A 26873-nucleotide genomic window follows, 5' to 3' on the forward strand; every position below is an offset into this window, starting at 1 on the left:
TTTGCTGCCAAACCAGCTCTGACCTATCATGGCATGGATGCCACTAGACCTCTGAAGGTCTCCTGTGGTACCAGGCACCAAGCATTCATTAGTGGATCCTTTAAGTCCTGTAAGTTGTGAGGTGGGGCTTCCATGGCTCAAACTTTTTTTCCAGCACCTCCCATAGAGGCTCAATTGGACCGTGATCTGGAGAATTTGGAGGCCTCTTCAACACCTTGAAGACACCTTCAATTCTTTCATGGTCCAGTTGTGATGCTCATATGCCCATTGCAGGTGCTTTTGGCTGTGGACACAGGTCAGCATAGGCACCCTGACTGATCAGCAGCTACTCAACCCCATACACAACAAAACTACAAAAAGCACTGTGGACTGACCCCTTCTGTTGGAATCAGCATTAATTACAGCAATTTGAGTTACAGTAGCTCTTCTATTGGACTGGACTACACATACGCAGGCCAGACTTTGCCCCCTATGTGCATCAATGAGCCTTGGCCGCACATGATCTTGTCACCAGTTCCCCAGTTTTTTTGACCTTGGTCCACTTTTGGGCAGTCCTGAACACTACAGACCCTTGTCAAAAGGCATTCAAATCCTTAAGCCCACACATTTTTTTTCTGCTTTCAACTTCAGGAAAAACAGGTTTACTTGCTGCCTAATAGATCTCACCCACTTTCAGATGTCACTGTAAGGAGATAATCAATATTATTTACCTCATCGGTCAGTGTTATAGTTGATCGGTGTATTATTGCCATTTCAAAAGACCTTTTCAGTCTTAAGATCTTTCTTTAAACTTGTACCTGGTAATCCTGCCATGGTCCTGTTATAGAGTGACAACACTCTGCCCATTTCCCAATTGTGCTCCTGAGTTGTCACACAGGCTTCCAATGGAGACTGCAAGTTGTTTTAACAGCTATAGGTCCACTGTCACCTACAGAAAACCCACCCCAAGTAATCCCTTGTGGCAGTTGCTGAATGCATGGAGAGCAACTGCTAACACGAAGATGCAATAAAAGGAATAGAATAGCTGAAGTATCATCTTAAAAAAAAAAAATGTAGCAAATCATATGTAAGACAGTTTGGGTTCACACATACTTTAGGGATCACATCATGTCTGAGCTGTACCAGAGAAGGAAATGGAGGTACAGGGTTGACCCACACACACACCAATTATTCATACAGCAAGCCTACACAGAGCATCCTTCCAAAAGAAATCCCTAAACAGATACATTAAGAGATTATTTAGTATTACAAAGTATGTAGACAAAAGGTAAAGGAGTTCCTGTGGCAGAAGAGACTTCTCTGGGGGCAAAGCAAGGAACACCTGCAGAAAGAACATGACACTGGCATCTCTAGAAAATAAAGAAAGCCATCTATCAAATGAAGCCCACCATTGTCCACCCCAAACAAATGTCTTTTTTTTGTGGACTGACCCTTTAAATGAAGGCGCTTTTCCTGTGTTTTAAAGCTTTACAAACACACCGCTCTAGAAATAGATCGCTAATGCACATGAGTCAATCACTTCACACGGAGGAGTGGGGAAGTGACTAATCCACTAAATACAATCACACATACATTTATTAAGGTGGGATAATATATAGAGATGGGGACTGGCGTCACAGCAGCTTCTGGTGCGAGTTGACTGAGTCATGTGACAACTGCTGTTGCTACCTGAAGTATCATCAACCAGCTCTTAGGTGAAGGCCGGTTCTATGCTATCGGAATATGTAATAGATCCTGAGATTTTTTTTTTTTTTTTTAAAGTTAGTAAAAATTAGTTTTTGTCGATTGCAACTAGAAACTTGGTTTCTAGAAAACTGAGCCAAAAAAAAAAAAAAAGGGAGGATTCTGGCTTCTGAAATTTTGAGAGTAATCGAATCAAATCGCCCTCAGCAACTTATTACTTTCTGATGGCCAATATGATATCATACAGTGTTTCTCTATTTAAAAGAGAGCAGAGCTGAAAAAAAATATCAAAACGTTTGTTGCTGACCAGCTTCTGAAAATGCTAGATGTCTGGATGCCCGACTTCTAAAATGTAAAGTTTTGCCCAAGCATGCAGATCAGAAAGCCACAGTTATCATTCGATCTGTCACAAGTAAGTAGACCGGTTCAAATGTCAAAGTCTTTGGAATACCGTGATGGTTGTTTCTAGAGGGAAAACCTAATAATGGCAAAGCTCCATTATGGTACTTCAAGGTATGGGGAAACTGTGTGGCTTATTACCCTTTTGCCCATGTGACAGCACTAGAGCTTGGCAAAGGCTGTTCAAATTTCAAAGTCTTTGGAACACCGTGATGGCCGTTTCTAGAGGGAAAACCTAATAATGGCAAAGCTCCATTATGGTACTTCAAGGTATGGGGAAACTGTGTGGCTTATTACCCTTTTGCCCATGTGACAGCACTAGAGCTTGGCAAAGGCTGTTCAGGCATCCAAGGTGATCACCTGGGAAAGTCCTCAGTCCTCTGTATCAGCCAAGTAGTCACTTGGAGCTTACACAAGGCTTCTGTATTACAACAAAATTAGATACAGCTATTTGAAATTTGCTCTGCATATGGATAACTTGTCTTCTGAACAGCCAAACCAGGGGTGCAAAAGTTAGGGCAAGTATAAGTTTCTGGTGGGGTCACCATTAAATGAACCCTAATGTTTTGCCCTCCATAGGCAAAAGCACAAGTTCACTTCAAGCATGTAGGCAATGTCTGACAGCTGGATCACCGTGCCTTGCATCAGTGCCTACACAACTGGAGCCATGATCGGGATATTGCCACTCCACTTACTCAAAGAGACCATGCTGTCCATACACTAGTAGGTTTTTTGAACAAACACTTGTACAACTTGACGAACCTCATTGAAAATTACTTCAAAATTTGTTTGCTTTTACCAAATGATTTTGAAATGAAGGCAATGAACAAAAAAAAAACAATACAGTTTGAAATGTGTTTATTCGAGAAAACCTTTCCATCCTCTACTCCTTCAAATCTTATTATATGGTCAAAAAAGAATGTTGATTTGACCCAACAATTACAAAATCAAACAAATTTCTTAAAATGAAAAATCTTGTACAAAATTCTACTAATGTATGGCTAGCTTTAGTTACGAACACAGTTTTCAGAAAATAAATTTGCACAGCAAGAAGAACATCCTCTCGACTTGAAACCTGTAATGGTGACACGAACCAGACCCTACAGGCAAAATCGTTCATATTTTTGAGACCCTGTGTTGCGAGTATCTTTAACACAGCCAAGTTATACATGTACGGAAAATAAAACACAACTATGTTGTCCTGTGTACTTCCAACTTAGTTCACGTGTCTCTTACGCGGAGACACGGAGTATATTCACAACATGCCCAGACAGGACGAGGCTATTGTTACTGGGAGTAGGTGATGTCTGAAAATAAGACGGCGTGTCTGAAAAACAAGTGCCGAGAATGACTTTGGAAGGCGAGAATCCGTTCTCATTGAGTGCTGACCTCTACGATGTCCTGCTTGTGTGTGCGGTGACTATTAAAATTAATTTTTCCACAGGATACTCTACAATCCCCCAAATCTATAACTTCCAGCATCTCCCGCGGCTTCCAGTGACGCTTCCTATCTGTAAATACTATAGAGAGGGGAGGAGGAGCGCTCTTGTGGTTCTGCCATTTCCCCAAACCCCAAACAAATCAAGAGGCATCAATAATTTAACGTCCCTGTAATGGACGCCAGGGAGCAAGACAGCAGAGGAGCCAAGGACGTAGGGAAAGGCATTAAGACAGGGTGAGGTCATTCACTGGCAAGGGGATGGGGGGAGGAAGATATGCCTGTCACACCTCAGACTATAAAGATCCAAAAGCTTCTGTGGACAATAAAGCCATATCAGTATCATGCCAGTAATATTTTTAAGGTAAACAATGATCCAAAATTCACAACCACTAAGGCGAAGCTCACCTGCATTTTAATGCTTTCTTTTGAAGTCTATGGAGGACAAAAACACACTTTGTTACGCCAAAATAGGCACCACACAAAAGTGCACTGCGTAGGTGCGAAAGGGCCCCATCTAGACAAAAGGAGGCTATGGGGCCTTTAAAATACATAATGAGATTCCTCTTGTGCATTATCGCATGATAGTTAGGGCAGGACAAAAATCGCACAGGTGTGAACGGGGACTATCATGCTGTTCAATAGGAGGCCAATTTATACATTATAGAACCTGGTTGCAGGACACTCCATGATGTTCAGACCCTCAAACCTACAGTATGAAGCACAGAATTTCCATGCCCGACTACTATTCACTAGTTCCAGGTATATTGAAATAACTTTTTGTAGCTAGTGACAACCTTTTTATTTTCCCACAAAGCACCAGAAGCATGAAAAAGCAGAAATGACTTGCTCACTATGAAAAACAAAAAGGCAAATTCTTCAATTCCAAAGTTTTACCAACAGAAAAAAATCAGCTTGCTAAGCAACAAGGATACTTAAACCCGATTCAAAAGGTAGAAAAACAGTAATCGGAAAGGTCTATGAAGCTCCACCTTCTGCGTCTTAACTACAGTTAGGCTGACAGCGTGCCTGGCCTGAATGACAACAGCTGGTGGTATTTAAGGCATGACTGCAGGCAAACGGCGCCAACGCTAACCTCGAGGCCTACTGGCTCAGGCCGCCAATGCAGAGCCTATGTATGATCGGCCCCCTCCAGCAACGAAAGGGTCTGAACAGTAAATGTAAATGGAAGGCGGCAGCCATCAGAACGGGGAGGAAAGAGGAAACGAGTGTCGGTCTCCAAGCAACGGGAAATACAGAGAAAGAGAGTGAAAGCCAAGCTAAAAATAAACTACTTCAAGAATAAGAAGCTGCAAAATACACCCAGATCTATAACTGCACCAAACATACAGAATGCAGACCCACACATTAACCATTCCGAGCCATGAAACAGACGAGGATAGCCTTGCTCCCCGTCCATTGGACAAGCACTGGGACACTGAACAGGACGGGATGGCCACGTTGCCCAAATTGAGTTCTTCAGTTTCTCCAAAAGTGCTAAGATAAGGACATTTGGAGTTTGGTTGCCATAAGTGACAAAGATGCTATTACACTTGTGGTCTTCCATTACTTCCACATCAAGGTCTCTTCTGATACGGAGTACCATTTATTAGCCAACACTGGCCTTATCTTTAGGCAACAAGAGGCCAGTTTCAAAAGTTTGTGCCAAAATTTAGTTGGTCAATAAATATCACTCTAACCCAAACTTCTACTTTTGTTGACAGCCTACATAGTACAACACTATGGCTGTTAAAGCTCATTAAAGCCCATCATGCAGTAGATGAACTGGGTTGGCGTATACACAGCTAGTAGAGCACGGGTGTCAAACTGGGCGGCCCTCCAGCTGTTGCCAAACTACAAGTCCCAGCATGCCTCTGCCTTTGGGAGCCATGCTTGTAACGGTCAGTCTTGCAATGCCTCGTGGGACTTGTAGTTTGGCAACAGCTGGAGGGCCACCCATTTGATACCCGTGTAGTAGAGAATGGGCACATTTTCTGAAGCTTAACATCTAATGCTAGGAATACTAGGCTTTTAGTACTTTATTTGGACCAAGATGGCCCAGACCTATTTCCTTTACTAAACAATGCACCAGCTGTCGGCGCTGTACAAACTTTATGTGGGATCAACTACACACAGTATACAGTGCTGTGCTCCAGCAACGGTACGGGGACTTCCTGTCCCGTTTCCAGAACAAAACCTAGCCGGGATGAGCACTTCCCAGCCATTTACAGGAAACCTTGTATTTTAATGAATACAAGGCTCCCTCTGATTGGCTGAGGTGGAGATCATAATCCACCTGCTTTTCCGTTACAGCCAATCAGAGGAACCCTTGTATCCATTCATTAAAATACAAGGTTTCCTATTAATGGCTGACTTGATTTTGTCCCGGGAATGAGAGAATAGCAGGGGGGGGGGGGGGGTGGTTTTGACAGGTACCCACTTCCAGTCAGATCTCCTCAGTAATCCCAGTGGAAATTCTCTCCCCCCCCCCCCCCCCACAACCTTCTGGGACACACCACAAGTCTCAAGACTACAGGACCATTTCCAAAGAATGGCGTGGCTCCCACATGTGCAGTGGAAAACAGTCTATGAAGCCAGTGCCAGGACCAGAAACCGATTGAAAAATCAGAAAAATATGACAGCGCTGGATCCCTGGACAGGGTACAGCAAGCGGCATTATATTAAAATTCAGCAGCTATAGTATTTGAGGGGGGTGCGGGGGAGGGGAGACCAAAGCTTCTCCTTATAGGCCCCCAATGACCTTTGAGCAGCGGGGTCTAAAGTGGCATTGGCCGCAGTTTAAACGGAGGGGGTTTGGAACAACCAACTCAAAATATTATTGGATACTAACATTTATTATTGGATACTAACATTTATAGGTAAAGTTGATCCAGGAATATCCGATTGCCTCTCGGGGGATCAGGAAGGAATTTATTTCCCTACAGGAGCAAATTGGATCATGCTTTGCTGAATTGTTTTGCCTTCCTCTGGATCAACTGTGGGTATAGGATTATAACTTTTTTTTTTTATGGTTGAACTGGATGGACTTGTCTTTTTTCAGCCAGACTAACTATGTAGCTATGTAAAAATAGGCATTATGAGTACTTGCGCTATCAGTGTTTTTTAATATAACTATGCCAGTTTTTATTACAAAAAGGGGTAAAATCAGCTTTGGTGTAGTGTAACCAGCAGAAAAGAAGCACAGCAAGTGATCAAAATCAGAAAAATATCCATCCTGCCAGAAACCCTATGGGCTATTTACTTGTAGTAAGTTGACAATGCTGCCTCTGCTGCACTAAAGCCCTAAGCAGTGCTAAAAGTCCTGCCTAAGGTACTCCCTGCTCCTGTACAGGGTGTGTAGAACACCTCCCTCTATTATATTTTGTTGCTGCCGTCAGCTGATGTGGTAGTGCTGTAACAAGCTCTGGAAGGATCCTGACCAAATTGTCGAGATCCACCCAGCTTCCTGATAGCCAAAGCCAGCTGCTCCCACCCCCCTCTTCAGCCTGATGCTCCAGTGACTCCACTGGAGAAACAGAACAGAGAGCGGCGACTGAAAGTCACCGCTCTCTGCTCTGAGCAAACCGGGACCTAAACAATCTGTGGTCATGCAATTGCTCAGTTCTCCAGCAGATGTGGAACAGTTACAGCATCATACTGATGCAGGAACATAGAGGCGAGTGTGGTCGTTTGTGTTTTTTCTATACCCCAAATGTCTCCTTTAAAAGGACTCATTCACACACCCTCGTACTGCCATACAACAAATACTGCCGTATTTCTGTGCCCAAAAGCCACAGGTGGTAAGTACAACCACCTGTACAAATGAATGACAGGCAATGGCTGTATGCAGGTATACCCCAGCCCCAATATGAACATGCGCAAGCAGACAGACGTACGCCCCTGGATGCAGACTGGGGCCCCTTCAATCACGACTTAATTTTGTAATTTTTCTCTCCCCATTACACTATAACTTTTTATTAGGACGCCTGGGCATGGCAGTTTTTGGCACGCAATGCTGGTTTAACTAGGTGTGAGAGTATGTTTTGTTTTTTCTGGACAAAAAAAAACGTATGCAAGAAGTGATGTTACTTTTTAATATATATAAGGTGTCATGGCTGAAAGTAGCAAAAGATCTGTCAATAATTGAGGCCATATACGGGTCGAATTCTGAACAAATCAGAATTTCGTGCATTTGTAATCCGATGGTGCCACAATTGATTTCACAATTCGACCAGCCAAGCCTTCGAATTCACCTCGTGTTACTACAGAAAAGAATTTTCGTGGCCAAGAATTTTCTTTTTCTTTCCAGGTCACAGCTCGTTTCTTTTTTGATTACATTTCTCGCACGATTCTCCCATCACTGATTAGAAATTTGCTCGCTTTTCAAAAAATTTCCAAAAACGCCAGATCACTCAAATGAGATGGTCGCTTGAAAAATTGGCCGTTTCTGTGGCCCACTAACGGTGCGAAATTCGTACAAAAATTCTTAGAAAAGATTTTCGAATTCGATCCATGTATGGCCGGCTTAATGCAACCAATCAGCTGCTGATTTAATTTATTGGGGCAGATGAGAAAATTAAAAGACGACGTTGTCCGGCTCCTTCCACATCAGACGGCTCTCTCCTTAGACTACAAGGCTCATATAGTTACTTGCGAGCTACGACGCGACGGCTGCAGGACATGCTGGGATTGTATTCCTTCCGCAAATGGATGCCAGCATGGTTGCCCGTACCTGCCAGGCGCCACAGACAAAACGCCCTCTCTTTCTGTGGCAACAGCACAGACAGCACCCTGTTCCATTCACTTCTTCCACACACACATGAAAGTGTACACTCTGTTCTGTCATCAAGCTTCCATTTTGCAAAAGCATTCAACAGCGTCCCCCTTTTAACTCCCGTTCTCTGGCAGTGACACAGCGGAGCCTGTGTGCCTAGAAGGGTTAAGCCGCCGGCCGCTCTCTCGCTCGTTTGGCTCGGTGCCCGGGTGAAAACGCTCTTAGTGTGTGACCTTTTCATCTCTTTCCTCTTTAGGTTTCCTGTACGCGCTGGGCAGGACAGGTGCCAAGACCCCAATTACGCCTCCGACTGCAGGACCTTATCCCCGACTGCCCTGTGTGCCAAAGTTCTGCTCCAGACTGGCCCCGCCTCCTGCGCCTTTTCCCCTCGGTAGCCAGGAAAGATTAAAAAAAAAAAAAAAAAAGTATAAAAAAGTAAAACAAAAATCTAATGTGCCTTTTTTTCCTGGTGGACACATTTCTGAAGCAATCAAGTGTGCATAATAAAAACTCTTAAAGGCAACCAATAACATTCAGATTTATTCACGAATGGCAGGATTCAGAAGTTGATTGATTTCTATGTGCAACACAGTTATTTCCAGTCTACAGGAATTACTAAACCCACAACAGTAAAATCAGTCTGTATATGCAGTAAAGCATGCTTGTTATACTCACTGTGGAACCTAAGGGGTTAATCCTCTGCATTGTGTAAAAAGGCTGTTTGATCCTTTCTTCTCTGTTCCTCCCCTTTTTCAGGCGACCACCTCTTATCTCCAGACTGAACCCTAGGCATGCACATGCTCAGTTTGGTGTGTATTGCTATAGGTGTTTTTTTTCTTTGGTTGAGTGCATGTGATCAGCACAGGGCCAATCAGCACTGCCCAGAGAGAGGTCAGGGGATTTGCATCCTCCTAGAGCAGAAAGAAAACTCCTCCTACAAGCTTTAACCAGTGCTCTGCTGGACACCGATAGAAGTCACAAGACTGCTCTAACTGCTGATGAGAAAAGGTATTTAGCAGTTTACATTTACTAAAATAATTGCACTTCCATGTTGTGGGAAACCGGATATAGTGAAGGCAGGGTCCCCGGGAGGCAGGATATAGTGAAGGCAGGGTCCGGGGAGAGCAGATCTAGTGAAGGCAGGGTCCGGGGAGAGCAGATCTAGTGAAGGCAGGGTCCGGGGAGAGCAGATCTAGTGAAGGCAGGGTCCGGGGAGAGCAGATCTAGTGAAGGCAGGGTCCGGGGAGAGCAGATCTAGTGAAGGCAGGGTCCGGGGAGAGCAGATCTAGTGAAGGCAGGGTCCGGGGGGGGGGGGGGGGGGGCGGATATAGTGAATGCAGGGTCCGGGGGGGGGGGGGGCGGATATAGTGAATGCAGGGTCCGGGGAGAGCGGATATAGTGAATGCAGGGTCCGGGGAGAGCGGATATAGTGAATGCAGGGTCCGGGGAGAGCGGATATAGTGAATGCAGGGTCCGGGGAGAGCGGATATAGTGAATGCAGGGTCTGGGGAGAGCGGAAATAGTGAATGCAGGGTCCGGGGAGAGCGGAAATAGTGAATGCAGGGTCCGGGGAGAACAGATATAGTGAATGCAGGGTCCGGGGAGAACAGATATAGTGAATGCAGGGTCCAGGGAGAACAGATATAGTGAATGCAGGGTCCAGGGAGAACAGATATAGTGAATGCAGGGTCCAGGGAGAACAGATATAGTGAATGCAGGGTCCGGGGAGACCAGATATAGTGAATGCAGGGTCCGGAGAGACCAGATATAGTGAATGCAGGGTCCGGGGAGACCAGATATAGTGAATGTAGGGTCCTGGGGTTAGTAACACTTTAAGGTCAAAACTTTTTTTTTTTTTTTTTTTTTCTTTTTAAATAACAGTTCTGCATATAGTAATAAATAGTTAAAATCCATGTCAAGTTCCATTGAGAAAGCATGAAGCACCTCTGAACCTCTTTAGTGTAAAGAATGGGGGGGCCATACAATGAACACATGGACGTAATTTCCTTCCTGGCAGTTGCATACAGCTGTCCTTTCATTCAATGGCTGTACGCTGTATAAGCACGTTTGTGCATATGGACATGCACCCTATAGGCATATTGATAGTCTGCGTACATCAGTGTATTTCCATATAAGTGCGGGTGATTAGGCTATAAACCTGTGTTCAGCCATTGATTTCAATGGGTGGATGTATTCAACACCTGAGGCTCCAGGGTGTGAAAAGTATGGCCAAAATTTGACACTGTACAGTCCCAAGGACCTGTGTGCATGAGGTCAGAACTAAAAATAAATCATTTTTACTTCTATGTTGTTGAGTTCCCCTCACTTCCTGTCTAGAAAAGGGGTCATCAGAACAGGAAGTGAGGGGAAATCTCCCCAATGAAGCTCCAGCCAGCATTAAGACCTAAAAGTAAAAAACCTATAAAAGTAGAAAGAAAAAAAAAAACTGTGATATCTGTATACTAAGTTTTACTTACTAATTTTGTCATCTTGAAACTACTTACAAAAAACAAAACCAAAAAAAAAACCCACAGACGCTTACCACTAAACTTTACTGTCAAAGTCCACCCTCCTTTAAAACAAAACTGAGATTTGTAGCTGTGGAACAGCTGGAGAGCCGGAGATTGCAAACGGCGATCAACACTCGTTTATTGTTCAGGTGCCCACACTATCCCAACCCAGTAAAAGTTGGCTGCAGTGAGCACGTGAGCCCAGATGGAGTGAGAGCGCGGCACACAGGGGAACGAGGAGGTGGACTGGGGGGAAGAGGAGAGTGACGGGCACACAATGGGGCCATTGATAGGAGGCCTGGCTCAGACCACTCTAGTATGGCACTTAACCCCTGGGCTGCAGCTGCCATGCCAGCACAGTAAGCTTTCCCCCCCAGAGTTCTGTTCACACCTGGGACTAACATGCATCATTAGGCAATGCGTTGCATGTAAGATGCTTAGAGCACAGGGTTAAAATGGCAAAATGCAACTTACAGCCCACATACCACAGACGAAAAAAAAAATGTTCTGCAGTCTTGTGTATGAGTGATAATGGCACAGCACCAAAAAAAAATAAATAAATAAAAAAAAAAAAAGGTGTGCACACATGCACTCCTTCCAAACACCGAGCCTGATCAGCACACATACGCATTCAACTATGGGTCCATTCACACAATATGCATTGGGCTGCGTTACACAGCCTTACCCAACTTACAGTGACGGTCAAATTGCCACTTGTACCTTCAGATAAATATGTGTGTCATGCTGCTGGACCTGGAACTACACAGGCAGAGATGGGACGTCAATCATCCACAGGTCAAGAAACCCCTAGACATGTGAGGGAACCTTAAAAAGTGCTTGTAAACACTTACATATGCCCAGTGACTGGTTTCAGGTGATACACAGAGATGAAACAAATCTTCCAACATAGGTTGTACCTGTTTATCTGCAGTCTTATCTTTTCTACATCCCTTTAATGTCCAGAATGTATAAAGCTTGTCTGAGCGGAGCTCCACCCAAAAGGGGACGTTCCGCTTTAAGCCTTTGTCCCCTGCTCCCCAGTAAGGATTGGCACCTTTGGGGAGAGGGTACCCAAATTCGACCGGTACCCGCTCCCACGTCCACTGCAATCGCATAGGCCACAGGTGTCAAACTGGCAGCCCTCCAGCTGTTGCCAAACTACAAGTCCCATGAGGCATTGCAAGGTTGACTGTTACAAGCATGACTCCCAAAGGCAGAAGCATGATGGGACTTGTAGTTTCACAACAGCTGGCGGGCCACTAGTTTAACATCCCTGGCTTAGGCAATCGGCAGTGGAAGCTGTCCTCCCCCTCCCTCCCCAGGGTCTTCTGGGACACGTGACAGGTCCCAGAAGACTACGGGGCCCATTCACAAAGCACAGCGCTTCTCATGCATCTTCAGTGTGGGCACCCGGCTGTGACAGCTTGTGGCTTCACATCCGGGTGCCCACTGCGCATGCCTGGCACCAGGGAGAGAAGACGGCAAGTGAAACCAGCAGTGGTGAGGACACCGCTGGACAGAGGGACAGGTAAGTGTTTGTATTTTAAAAGTCAGCAGCTACAGTTTTTGTAGCTGCTGACTTTGTTTTGTAGGTGGAACTCCGCTTTAAATTACACACTGCAAAGCTCAGTGAGGAGAGCTTTGAGAGCTGATTGGAGGAAACACACACACGCACACCCCCCCCCCCCCCCCTCCACAGCTCACAGGAACACAGCAGATGCTGTCAATCTGCTGGAGGTCCCTCCCCTGTCACCATTCTTCTTTTGGTGTCAGGAAAACTCAGAATTCATGCAGAACGAAGCAGCAGACAGAAGTGACACTTTGTGCGCTTAATTGAGACAAGTACACACTATAGAGGGATATTTCATGTCTGAGGTTTACAATCACTAAGATTTCAAGGAACCCCGGTTGAGAACAGCTGCTCTAGATCAACAAGAGGCTAGCAGAATCGCTACGCTCATCAGTGTTTTCCTGGTCCAGAAACCTTCAGCTGCGCTATTAGGGTCCCGGCATGTTTCCACTTTCTGCGTGCCACTCAAAGCTGGCTGGTTGTCGGGGAAATCTCCATAGATACCTATGGGATGGAAAACTAACCCAGACCAACTGCGGAGGGGTGCGCACAGGGCGGCAATGTGCTGGGACCCACAGCTAAAGTATTTCAGAACGAGGGGGGGGGGGTATATTGGGATAATGTGTATATGTGAATTATTTGTATAAACATTCTTTTTATACTGTAAAATCAAATAAAAGTTAAAGTATTTCAGAAGCAGACACACTGAGGAATGGCAGTGCACATCACAAGAACCATCTCACACTTGTCTACAGAGCTTACAATTCCAGAGTTCATCATCAGACAGCACATGTACACAGATTTAGAGACGACACTAAAAAAAAAAAAAAAGAAAGAAGGGGGGGGGGGGGCAGCCATACAGGCAAGAGTAATGCAAGCCAAAAAGAGGGACTGTCTATGCATAACCGAGCCCGGAAGAATGCTGCGTGCTGTCGGCCAGCTATGCAGTTGTGCGAGGAGTATGGCGTTATGGCGTTAATTGCGGGGGTGGGTGCCCCATCTGGCAGAGACTGGGTTAAGTACACGGGTGGGCCACGTGTTTCGTATCTGCCATGCCTATGTGTGGCAGGCGTCCAAAAGTGAGCCCCCACATCTCCTGGTGAATCACTGCACTCCAGAGCTCACGCTCCCCCCCCCCTCCACCACCGTCCTAAACAGCCCTCCCTCCCCCTTAAGTCTGACTCAGGCACACAGGCCTTGCTGTTCCTCCTAATTAAAGGGGAAAAGTTACCAGTGTCTGACATCACAGTCTGAATGTATCCTAAGAGCCGACTTCAATGGGGCTCTGTGTACAAGACTTTGCTGCGGCACAGCACCCACGAGCGAGGGGTGGGCACCCGGCTACACAATGAGCTAATTACTAACTTTGCAGAAATGGAAAAGAGAAGAGGGAGTGGGGGGAGGCACAGTGCCCAGACTGACCACACCTAACACCCTTCTCTGGGGGCACAGCAGATTAAACAGAATAACCAGCAATTGTAATGATGCTGCTGGCAGTGCCAGGATGCCCGCGGGGATGCACCGCGCACTCAACTGCTAAAGCTGCTGCCAACAATCACATGAGCCCTGGCACACACGGAAGATAAAAGTCCAGACATACACTCCGCACTTCGAGTAAACAAGCCAATCCTGAAGTAGCATGCAACTGGGAGTACATCGTATGCATTCACTACTTGTCACATACTTGTTCTCATCTAACCCCGATTGAAAATGAATATTAGTAAGGAGTCATCTTCAATATGCAGTTCACCCAACACAAAAGAGTGCAACTAAATGAATAAAGGAGCATGAGGGACATATGGGAAGAACTACAATTTACTGACGGTCAAGACGTGACGATCAAAGGGGGACACGATCACCTGGTGCAAAAAAAAAAAAAATGCCCAAGTATGAAACTTGGTGGGAAGTGTTTTATCAACTTTATTACATACACATTTCCATTGTAATGTTAAAAAGAATATTGACAATATTCTTACAATAAAACTCTTAACACAAAAAAATAACCTCTCTTCAGGGAAGCCTATCCTGCCCTCAGCTAATAATGGAATCTTATATTCCTCCTCCCAACCCACCCCCCCACAGTTACCTTTTGTACCACCAGCCCCTCCCTGTTATATATTTTTTTTTTTATAAATGGCCTGCAGAAAACACAAGGAGGTCCAGTTTCCTAGTACAGCCTTCTGTAGTTAATAAAAAGTGAGGTTACATTGTACAGAATTATGTTTCAAGGGATTGCAGTCAAGATTGTAAGCTCCAAGGAGCAGGGCCCTCCTAACCCTCTTGTATTGAACTGTATTCCTACTGTATTGTCTCCCATTATATTGTAAAGCGCTGAGCAAACTGTTGGCGCTATATAAATCCTGAATAATAATAATAATGAAACCACACAGAAAAGAAAAAAACTCACCAACGCGTTTCAATCGTTCCACATTCTAGATCAGCAATGGGCAAACTACGGCCCGCGGGCCGTATACGGCCCGGCGGACCTTTTAATCCGGCCCGCGGAGCTAGGCTCCCGCAAGGCCAGTGGTCGGCAAGCCGCGGCTCTTTACAAATTTAGATGCGGCTCTCCTGTGTGCCGGGCGCCCGCTCCCCTCCCTCCTCTCCCCTCCCTCCTCCCTCCTCTCCCCTCCCCTCCTCTCCTCTCGGATGGCCGCCCCCCCTCTCGGATGGCCGCCCCCCTCCCTCCTCTCGGACGTCAGGACTCTGCAGCTGTCAGGATGTAGGCGGGGCAGCGTGACGAACTCCTCTCACAGTCCTCCCTGAAGACCAGAACGGCGCGGGAATACGAGAGGAACGCGCGGACCAAAGGTAAGTGAATTGACACAGGGGGGGGACTTACTATATGGGGGATGAATTACTATATGGGGGACTTACTATATGGGGAATGAATTACTATATGGAGGACTTACTATATGGGGAATGAATTACTATATGGGGGACTTACTATATGGGGAATGAATTACTATATGGGGGACTTACTATATGGGGAATGAATTACTATATGGGGGACTTACTATATGGGGAATGAATTACTATATGGGGGACTTACTATATGGGGAATGAATTACTATATGGAGGACTTACTATATGGGGGATGAATTACTATATGGAGGACTTACTATATGGGGGATGAATTACTATATGGGGGATGAATTACTATATGGGGGATGAATTACTATATGGGGGACTTACTATATGGGGAATGAATTACTATATGGGGGACTTACTATATGGGGGATGAATTACTATATGGAGGACTTACTATATGGGGAATGAATTACTATATGGAGGACTTACTATATGGGGAATGAATTACTATATGGGGGACTTACTATATGGGGAATGAATTACTATATGGAGGACTTACTATATGGGGAATGAATTACTATATGGGGGACTTACTATATGGGGGATGAATTACTATATGGGGGATGAATTAATATGGGGGATGAATTAATATGGGGGATGAATTACTATGTGGGGGATGAATTACTATATGGGGGATGAATTACTATGGGGGATGAATTACTATATGGGGGATGAATTACTATGGGGGATGAATTACTATAGGGGGGATGAATTACTATATGGGGGACGAATTACTATATGGGGGACGAATTACTATATGGGGGACGAATTACTATATGGGGGACGAATTACTATATGGGGGATGAATTACTATGGGGGATGAATTACTATGGGGGATGAATTACTATGGGGGATGAATTACTATATGGGGGATGAATTACTATATGGGGGATGAATTACTATGGGGGATGAATTACTATATGGGGGATTAATTACTATGGGGGATTAATTACTATGCTTACTATGGGGGAATATTACTATACTTACTATGGATGACACATACACATCATTCATCTACTCTTGGTCCGGCCCCCGGGTCCAATATATGAACCCATTGCGGCCCTCAAGTCAAAAAGTTTGCCCACCCCTGTTCTAGATCTTCCTCAGGGGGTATAAGAGACAAATGACTTCCTAATAAATATATAAACAATCATATTTATGATTGTTTACATGTTTTATAGATATACTAGAAAGTCATTTGTGTCTGATACCCTCTGATGAAGATCTACAATGTGGAATGATCGAAACGCGTCAGATTTTTCCCCCTCTTTTCTGTGTGGTTTCATATTTTTGTATTAAGAGTTTTCTTGTAAGAATACTGTCAGAGCAATATTCTTTTTAGAAATCATGTATTTAACATTACAGTGGAAATGTATATGTAATAAAGTTGATAATCTTTTTTTAACCAAATGTCTTTCAATATATGTATGATCATATTACTGCATTAAAGTCCCACTGGGGATTCTTTGGGGACATGCATTCCTATAGGGATGGGCAGTCAGATACTCGACCCTTTTGGTTATGACTTGGTGGAAAGCTATTTTCTATAAAACTCCTGGGGCTACTGTGTACCCATGCAGATGCTGAATGTGTTGAAAGCTTGCTTGGCTAGCTTAGTCCTTGCTTCTTCAGCAGCTGGCACTCTTCTACCCTGTCCAAAGCTGTTGGAACAGGCTGTAGTATACAATGCAGGACTGCTAGCCCTGCATCGTAAGCAACAAAGGGAAACTACCTCGGGGGGATCAGTCGCCGAAAGAACCTGCAGGAGTGATAAATAAGGCAGGTATTTCAATTTCTCTTTCTTTCTTTACTAGCTAAAAATTAGCACTTAGAACCCCACAAATTGGGTCAATTCAACAGCAGCCCAAAGTGGGCCTTTAAGCATGGAGTAAAAGGAGGGTTGCAAAAGGAGGGTTCTCCATTTGCTGTAAAAACACTGAATAGTCCTTCACAGGAGCATGTTCTAGTCAACTCAGACTTCTTTAGGCCTCATGCAGAAAAAGATGGAGTGGTACAACAAAGCCTCAGTCGTTTGCCTGTTTTGAAACCAACACCACAGCACTATCTACAGGTGCAACCCTCCTTTTCCTCCATGCTTAAAGGCCCACTTTGGGCTGCTGTTAAATTGACCCATGTCGTGGGGGGTCTTCTGGTGTTTAGCACATGAGCATTAATTAAATTTTACTAGCCAGAATAAAAAAAAATGTATTTATGGCCAATGAAATTAACGAACACCCAAACACTTGATGCGCATAATTGCATTACCCGGGTTTACAAGCGTGAAGCAATTTTTTCCGCAGAAACGCTGCTGCCCAGAGGCGTCTAGGAGACATGATCAAAGTGCCCAGTGTGTTTGAGGCCTTCAAAAAAGGGCTGGATGCATTTCTAAATGAAAAAAAACAAAAAAAACAAGACAGTTGAATCTTACTAAAAAAAATAAGACTAGAATGTTGATCCAGGGAGTATCCAAACGCTTCAGCGGATCACGAAGGAATTTCTATCTTTAAGCAAACTGGACCATGCTTTAGAAGGTTTTTTTTTGCCTTCCTCTGGATCAACTTTAGATTTAGGGTTGAGGACGTCTGTATTTTTCTGTCTTGATTGAACCTAGCGGTTGATTTGATTTTTTAAAAATAATTAAACAATTACGGAAAAAGTTGGATTGTTACAACAAAGCCTCAGGCGTTTGCCTGTTTTGAAACCAACAACACAGCACTATCTACAGGCTGTGGTCCTTTCCTGCCAACAAAGCCATTTTCTGAGTTTTCAATTCATCAATATTCCAGTCTTCACAGGTTTGAAGTTCAAGGTTTACTAGAATCTAGGGACGTCACTGGGCCCAAGTAAACAGACAATAATCTCACAAACAAGAGGACGGGACTTCCAAATGACTGAGTGCGTTCTGGAAATAATGGAGCCTATTCTGTGTGGAAACAGTGGCAAGTGTCATCTCTTGGGAGATGGTCGTGTTTTAGACCTAGAAGGCTGCTGAAGCTTCTACTGACAGACAATGGTTAATTTGACAGTGAACAGGGCAATTAAAATAAATGCACATGACAGGTGAATGGCAAACAGAATGTAAACACGTGACGTCAATGGATTTCGAGTCTAATGACCTGGTGACAAGGTCCTTTTAACATTGTGCTGCTGACCCATCCCATCCAAAGCTCAGATTATGTTGTTTCTAAGGGAAACCTGTAGCACTTGGTAATATCTAACTAACCCAGCTAGGCCATCTTGTTTTAAAACTGTATTTAAAGGAAATCTACTGTGATAAGTGAGCCGACCTTTTTAAAATGCTAGTTCTCTGCCATACATTGACGAACTGACTAGAAATACAGTAAGAACTCTTGTATCTATTAGACCACAGACTTAAAACGTACCGAAACCCATTAGATCAGCATTACAGCTATTTAAGTTGAATTTTTCGGAGGTGGCCAGGAACAGTAGACCTCCATGTTTTTTTCATTGCAGGTTACCTATAGAAGTGTTTCCCACAGGCCTTGCCCAAACCCCTACCCTAACACTTAACAGCACATGAGCTTCAATCTTAGAATTAACCTGTTCTTTGCCCATTACCCAATATCAAAAGGAAAAAACAAAAAAAAACAAAAAAAAAAAACAAAAACCAGTACTGCCAAGTATAGGGACATGTAGCCAATACGGCTTTCCTCCACCATTACAGTGCTGGTGCTTTGTAAATGGCCCAGCTATGTCACCTGGCATCAGCAGGACATCCCTCAGCCCTGTGTAAGCTCCAGGTCACCCCAAAGCAGTTGTTTATGGGCATGTTGGTATATTGTAAGGGTTTCTTGACGTCATCAGGGCAAGATCAGACAATCCCTATACCACACTCCCTCTCAAAAGTGCCAACACATATTCTAGCCTTTTTAGAACACTCATTCAGTGCCCGTATCATGCGAGTACAGCCAGTGTCCTAAATCAAAACTGTACGGGCAAAAAAAAAAAACCCGCAGGTTTGCTTTACTGGCAGCCCCATTATCGACCATACATGCCATCTTTTTTGCTCCTCTGTGGTTCTGTTTCTAAAGCAAAGACCTGTTTCTGGAGATAGCCTAAAGAAGGTGTTGGGCCAAGGTTAGAAATTGTGTCGAGGGTTTAAGAATATGCAAACGTGACCTTAGGTCCTAATTAAGTGCACCTCTTAAAACCATTACCAGTTTAAGAACCTGGTATCACCATAGAGTCCTCTGGAGACATACTGTAATGGGTTCATCAATGAAACGTCAAAGAAGGGAGCCCAGCTAATGGCTTACCTCCCCTTCCCTTTTTGAACACACCAATACCAACATCAAGAGTACCAACTTGTCATAGGGATTGAAACATCAAGTCCTACTGGCTCTACAACAGGTAAGATCTAATATCATTGCATCTAGCAATGTTTCTCCCATCCACTTATCCAACAAAGTATGGGAGAATTTCAAGTCCAACCACTGAGCACAAAAAAAGACAGACATTCAGATTCATATGAACTGTGGGCCTCAGATCAAATAACGAGAGTCTTGCCCATAGCAGCCACATTCCAGCTGCCATTTTGCAGGCTAGAAACCCAAATCTAATTGGTTGCTGTGCACAGACAATTTTGTGTCAACACAGGCACAATCTCATTCGTTAGAATGATGCTTCTGTACTATTCTCTCATGACAAGAAAAATCAGCCAAAACAGGAACTGACCAAAAAAAACAAATACACACTGGTATACTGAAGACATAGTATTTGTAAATTATGCCGCCAATAAACAGTTTTGATTAAATGTAGCAAAGCCCAAACATCAGGAGAGGAGATATTGGCTCTCTGATTTACAAGGTCATTCCAAAGACCCAAAAAAAAAAAAAAAAAAAAAAAAAAGGAGCACAAATGCATCCTCCGGAGAAATGCAGACAGAGGCTAACCACACTGCGCCACTGATACCTGGCACTGCCCTACAATCACCCACCACAAGGGCAGGGGGATAGAGTTACAGATCAATAGCGTTTTTCTGAAGGGAGGGGGGGGGAAAAAAAAAAAAAGCAGCTTAACCAAACTATGAAAGTGCTATGAGCTCACCACTACAACAGACAAGGTCGAGGTGATGGGGGGAAGGGAGAGGGGGAGCGAGTGGTCGATCATAACAAAAAAGGTGAAAGATGTACAACTTTATCGCCCTTAACCTCCCTAGCAGTCTGATTATGTCCATATTTCTGTGCTCAAAGCGGTACATTTTTTTGCATGGAAATATGTATTTTTTTTTATTGTAGGCCTGTAATTTTTAGGAATAACTCACTGAAATCTGTCTGAACAAGAGTCTATTAAACATCCCGGGTATGTTTAAATTTTAAACACGAAATCATAACTTATAATTTATAAATAATCATAAAAAATAATATAATACATTTTATTCAATAATATAATCAAACCAAAAAACACTGAAATTTGAAATAGAGCGCCAAGTTCGCACATCGCTGACAAAGTCGCAAAATCGTTTTCAGTGTCTGATGACGAATTTCCCCACGAATCATTATCAGTCAATTCTGCAAATGGTTCTGATTTACTATCGCTGTTCTCTAGCCGGTCTAAAACCGATTTTGACCTAAAGGGACGCTTTTTGGACGCCATGGACATTTCTCAGTTTCCAGGCAGAAAGAACAGTAAAAATGCAGGCAGGGCGCAGGACAAAGCACTCGGGACAAAATGTGTGAAATGGTTTGATACAGTAATGTTTTACTATGTGATTTTAGTAAATGTCACTTTTTGCCATTTTCAAATTTCCCGCCATTCCGTCCCCGTACGTCCCGACGTCGCAGGGAACGGAACCCAGAAGACAGATGCCGGCATCTGCCGGAGGACATTACAGGGGACACTGCAGGGGGGACATCGCAGGAGCGCAGGACAAGGTAAGAGAAGAACAGATCCTGGAGCAGCGCCGCATGGTAAGCCCGAGTGTAGCTCGGGGTTACCGCTTTTGGTACTGAAACTTTACCCCGAGCTACACTCGGGAATACCGCCAGGGAGGCTACAAAGAAACCTGTACCGATACAACCACACAAGCTGTCATTGCTGACCTGACAATTGCCAAGCGGTCATTCAGATCCATTGGCTTCAGTACTTTCTAACTAAAAAAACAAGTGTGCATGTTTAGGAGTGTTCACTTTAAAAGGTGGATGCTTGTTCCATGGCAGTTCCTTTAATCCAGTGCTCCTCCTTGAAGCATATCTATAGTCTTGGAGTAAGCGGCAGTAAAAACTGGCAGTTGTTACGCATTTTATTCCGCCCCTGACTGCTCACCTACAGGAAAACATGGCTGCTGCTCAGGTCCATTTATATTACCGCAGCATTTTCCAGCAGGCATTTAGCATGAACATACAGATGAAATAAAGAGTGTATACACACATCTGCATGCTTAATGCAGATCTAGAACCCAACTAAATGACATTTATTTGGTAAAGCGCTGTGTATTACCCTTGTTGAATCTTGGTGCTGCTGATCTTCTGCAGCCATTCCCATCTACATGCTTTTGTAGCATCATTGGCTGCATATCATTGCTCTTGAATGGCTTCCTCATAGTGACAACAGTGGAGCAGGCCATACATGGGTACATTTGCCACGGGGCTGACCCAGAGAAATCAATAGGTTCCTCCATCCAATAGTACCTGCGGCTGATTGAACACCCAAGCAGTGACTGTATCTCATAGGATGCAATTTGTTGAGCTGGGAGGTAGTGACAGGGCCATCTACAGTTCAAATTTCAGCCAATTCAACAAGAATTGGCCGAAATAGGAATCATGTAGGAATCATGTATTAGTCAAAAGAAACGTGATAGGTAGACAATGCAGGAACAGCTTTCATCATGTACAAGGACCTTCATGGCAGAACATGTGTTGCATATGAAACAGAACTTTTGAAATTACAGTTGTAGGAAATTTTAGTTAGTGGGTTTAGATGTGCTTTAAAATGGGGGGGGGGGGAGAGACATACTTACATACATAGTGTCCACTATCCAATTTGCTCTGCAGCCATCTTGGGACCCCTCTTAGTTGAAATATCGGCCATGAAACTTCCCAGGTCTCCAAGTATTTTGGACCTGGCCTAAATCCTGTGAAAAAGTCTGCATGCAGGAGAAAAGAGAATATTGCGCATGTGTAGACAAGTCAAGGGTCGTGGTCAGGTTCAAAATAACTGGAAGAGATCAGCTGCATGTCTGCGCATGCTCTGAAACAGGCGCTGCGCACCACGCACTAAACCATTGCCTACTGGGATGTGTAATGTTGACATCCGGAACAGGGGGTGGGTTGTGGTCAGGAGACATACTTGCATACACAGTGTCCACTATCCAATTTGTTCTGCAGCCATCTTGGGACTCCTCTTATTTGAAACTTCTGCCATGAAACTTCCCAGGTCTCCAAGTATTTTGGACCTGGCCGAAACCTCTGATTTGTTCGCAAGGGTCTTGGTCAGGTTCAAAATAACTGGAAGAGATCAGCTGAATGTTTTGGCATGAACTGAAACGGACACTGTGCACCACGCATTAAACCATTGCCTATTAGGATGTGTAATGTGAACATCCCAGGAGGAAGTAGGGGAAGACCTAGCCACCTCCACCTAGCCAAACCGGAAAGCGATGAGCTTATGCAAACAAACACACAAATGCAGGAGTTGCCAATGGTCTATTTTATAAAAAAATGGAGGGACAGTTGAGATCAGGTATATCTGATGGGTGATCTGCTTTAATTGTGTGGCATACAAATGTATTATTTCATAAAACACGGGGCACACCACCTGTACTTTTATTATTAGGTATACCCATCACTGGTTTTACCATAGAACGCTAAAAACGAGCCCTCTCTATAAGCACGATCCTTTATTGCTCCTTCATACTGTTTCTGTATAAATTACAATTGAAATTAAAGACCGTTAAAGAAAAAAAAAAAAAAATGTGACATGGGTGTGGAACAACAAACCAAGTGTTCTAACAGGCAAAGTGAAGTACCTAGTGTCTTAGTCTTTCCAGTCTGGAAAGTTCAGCCTGCATTTCACAAGCGTCTGCTAGTTAAGTTTTCCAAGTCTCCCAGCTTCGTACTGCAGGATTATGGGAGCTTGCCAACACGTGTAGCTGCTTCTTCCCCCAACAACATGCTACCAATTCCTTGCGGTACTGCCATGCCAACTTATATCTAACTAGGAGGGCGGCAATGGAGAAAAAAAAGACGCAGTACACATTTTCCTATAAAAGGGTTTAAAATCAATAAAGCGCAAATAAAAAGTAAAAAAAAAAAAAATTAGGAGTTGACATGGAATTGGTCACATACTTTTTCTTTTTCATTAGGGCACAAGCACCGCAGTACAGCATGAGCTCACGCATACGTACGAGGCGGGCCATGCATGTAAAAACAGTCGTTTTTCTGTGCCCTAGTCACAGGTGTCGTGTACAACCGCTTGTAGCTGCGGTATGGTTCCCACTGGACAAATTTCTGATTACGTCCCGTCTAAGCGACGCCGTGACATCAGCTCAGGAAAAGAGCAAGAAAAACAGATTTTTGTAGGGGAAAAAAACAAAACACAAATAAAAAACCCTTGTGATGGCAACCAACCCCGTAATTCTGACCATATCCCTCAGGCTTGGTCCATACCTTTGCATATGTGCAGGCCGTGATGGCTTGCATCGAATGGGCTGCCGTGCCTGCGTTTCCTGTAAAGAAAAGTGCATGCTCCTTTCTCAAAACGTGGCCCGTAGGGAAATTGCATGGTCCTTTTGACCATGAGATTTCCCTGCAGTTTCTGCACCCACAAATGCACTTTGTTCTTACATGCATGAGGGGACCATTCAGAATAAAAATGGCAGCCATGCACGTTTTCTCACAGCAGCACATTTTCGCTGCGAGTGGTTGTGGGAATCACTGCGATTCCTGAACCCACAACCACTCACAGATGTGAACCAGGCCTAATCCATCTCCAAAAGTGAAGGAAATACCTTCCCTGCAGCTTTAGGCTGAATTTGGGGATTTTTGTATGGCAGCCCTGCACGTTTTCGCCCAGCAATGCATTTTCACTGCGGGTGGTTGTGGGAATCGCTGCGATTCTTGAACCTACAACCACTCGCAGAGATGTGAACCAGGCCAAACCCTTCTCCAAAACTAAAGGAAATGCATTCCCTGCAGCTTCAGTTTTAGGGATTTTTGCAGGGGGAAAAAAAAAAAAAAAAAAAAACCCTTGTGATGGCAACCAACCCCATAATTCTGACCATATCCCTCACTTCAGGAGGCTTCCTGCAATCTCCAGGGGTTTCATGAGGTTTTTGGGGGACTGGTCGCACAGCATGAAGGAAGACCGCCAGAGCGAGGGATAAGGCAAGTATTACACCTTATTCCTCTACCCCTAGATTTAATGAGCATTATATCCTTGGTGGGGGGTAGGGGGTGTACTTGAAGGGTATTTAAAAAATATATAAATACAAAAAAAAAAAAAAAAATTGCTCCACGTCTCCCTAAGGCTACGTTAACATTAGCTTTGTCAGCAGGCATCAGACAGGCGTTTGGGAAGAGTTTTTAACGCTTCTCAAATGCCTATGAAGATTCTGCACATGGCAGAAGCCACTGAAGCGTTAGCGTCGCGGCAAAACTGACACCTCATATCCAGTCAGGAGTTGAAGCCTCCCTTTCAAGTCTATGGTGACGCTTCTCAAACGCCTGGCAGGCGTTTTTGCAGAGCGTTCATACCATTAAACTTCATTATTAGGTGTTTGTGGTGCGGTTTTAACACTTTGCAAACGCCTATCAAACGCCTCAAAAACACGCATAGGGCGTTTGGGGAGCATTAAAACCGCTTCCCAAACGCTATAGGGGCATTTGGCAGGAGTTGGGGCTTGTTCACACTTGGCTGTTTTACCAACGCTTGCCAAACGCCCCTATAGCATTTGGCAAGCGTTGGTCCGGCGTTTGCGGAGCGTTTAACGCTCGGCAAACGCTCCACAAACGCCGCATGCGCGGTTTGGCGGCGGTTGCTAGGCGTTTGCCGAGCATTAATAACGCCCCACAAACGCCTATAATGCAGTTTGAGTGGTGTTACCGCTCCGCAAACGTCCCGCAACCGCACACGCCGGCCGGGCGTTTGCGGAGCGGCACCATAGACAAGAATAGGAGGCTTCAACGCCTCCTGACTCGACCAGAGGCGTCCGTTTTGCCGCGACACAAACGCTCCCGTTAGAACAGCACCATGTGCTGTAATGTGCAGAATTGGCAGAGGCGTTTGGGAAGCGGTAAAAACGCTTCCCAAACGCCTCTCTGCTGCCTGCACACAACGCTAGTGTGAACGTAGCCTTAGAAATAAAGTCAAGTGTGAACATAGCCCAAGTTTCATAAACCTTTATTTTATGCGGGTAACGGATATAAAACCTATAAAAAGGCAAATACCACAGAGGTATTGCATAAATAGCTAAAACAGCTTTTGTAAAGCGCTGTCAGCTTCAATTATAATTTTTCTATTTTATTCCTAAGAGAGAGGAAAAAAAATAAAGCTAGGGAAAAAAAAAAAAAAAAAACACCTAAACAAACAAAAAAAAAAAGGAGGGGAAACCAAAAAAAACACATAAAAAAAAAACAAAAACAAAAAAGACTTAGCAATAGGAACTCAGAATTTAGCCAACAGTTATGAGCCATGTGTTGACTATCTGTCCGTAGAGAAGGCAGCCTCCCATAGTGGTTGTAGAACTACTACTCCCAGCCGGCCATAACTCCCCATTTGACATCCGAGTAGCACAGACATCTACATTGCGTCAATCTCGGCAGTGCAGCAACATTTTTGTCTGTGTCCACAGCCCAGTCCTGAATGGGATGATGAAACATGGGCCAGACAGGAACACAAACTATTACTGCTCATGTCTGGGGGGGATGTGAGCTGGAAGGAGGCTGAATTTGGCACACTGAGCCCTTTCAGCAAATACGGGTCACTTTTTCCCCTTCCCTTGAACAGAGCCCTCTTGGAGTTTGATAAGAACCATATACTCTGTCGATTACTCACCCGAGCACACACAAACAGATCCCGAAACCTTATACTCGGCTGAACCGCTGCATTAAACTTTTACAAAACGCACACCAACAAGTTGGAACAGGCGAGTTCATGTGAAGTTGTATGTCAACGCTCATCTGATAGATCTGATCTCAGCTCATAGTCTGGAGAACGGCTGTTTTCTAACAACCACATTTTTACTAATTAGCCTGCAGAGACAGAGGGCCAACGACACGCTACTGAGCAACTTAACCTTTTGTTGGCAATCATCTCATTATCTACACATTAAGATCATAATTGAGCCATAAAACTGATCAGCAGCAAGAGATTTAAAGTAGATTTAAATCCAATTACTAAAACCTCATTACGATTTATCGTGTTAACTCAAGTTCGGAAGTTGTTATTAGCCCTTTTTTTTCTTCAATGCTCTTTTTTCTTTAAATAGCACCTGGTGGTCCTGCATACAAGTCCTTGTTGAGGCACCTCTTATGCAGTGACAACGGTCCCCCAGTTGGGCTTCTACATTGTCACAGTCTCGTTCACCTCTGGTGGAGATTACAGGCAGCCATGCAGATACACATTGCATAGGCTGGGACAACCATTGCCATGGTCATGAAGCCGGTCCAC

The 26873-nt window shown here is 44.3% G+C and overlaps 1 protein-coding gene and 1 long non-coding RNA gene across 3 annotated transcripts in view; one reads left to right on the top strand and one right to left on the bottom strand.

Moving 5' to 3' along the window:
• The window catches only part of LOC149454583 (uncharacterized), a 50686-nt gene extending 41874 nt beyond the window's left edge, over positions 1-8812 (top strand). Inside the window, exon 4 of the long non-coding RNA XR_016314190.1 lies at positions 8551-8812. This is a non-coding gene — a long non-coding RNA (uncharacterized LOC149454583). The remainder of the gene's footprint in view (positions 1-8550) is intronic.
• Positions 1-26873, bottom strand: part of ERF (ETS2 repressor factor) — a 169305-nt gene that overhangs the window by 20467 nt on the left and 121965 nt on the right. The window lies entirely within an intron of this gene.

Source organism: Staurois parvus, unplaced genomic scaffold (assembly GCF_062004578.1).
Source record: "Staurois parvus isolate SC_StPar_1 unplaced genomic scaffold, SC_StPar_1.0 ptg000423l, whole genome shotgun sequence".
Taxonomy (NCBI): domain Eukaryota; kingdom Metazoa; phylum Chordata; class Amphibia; order Anura; family Ranidae; genus Staurois; species Staurois parvus.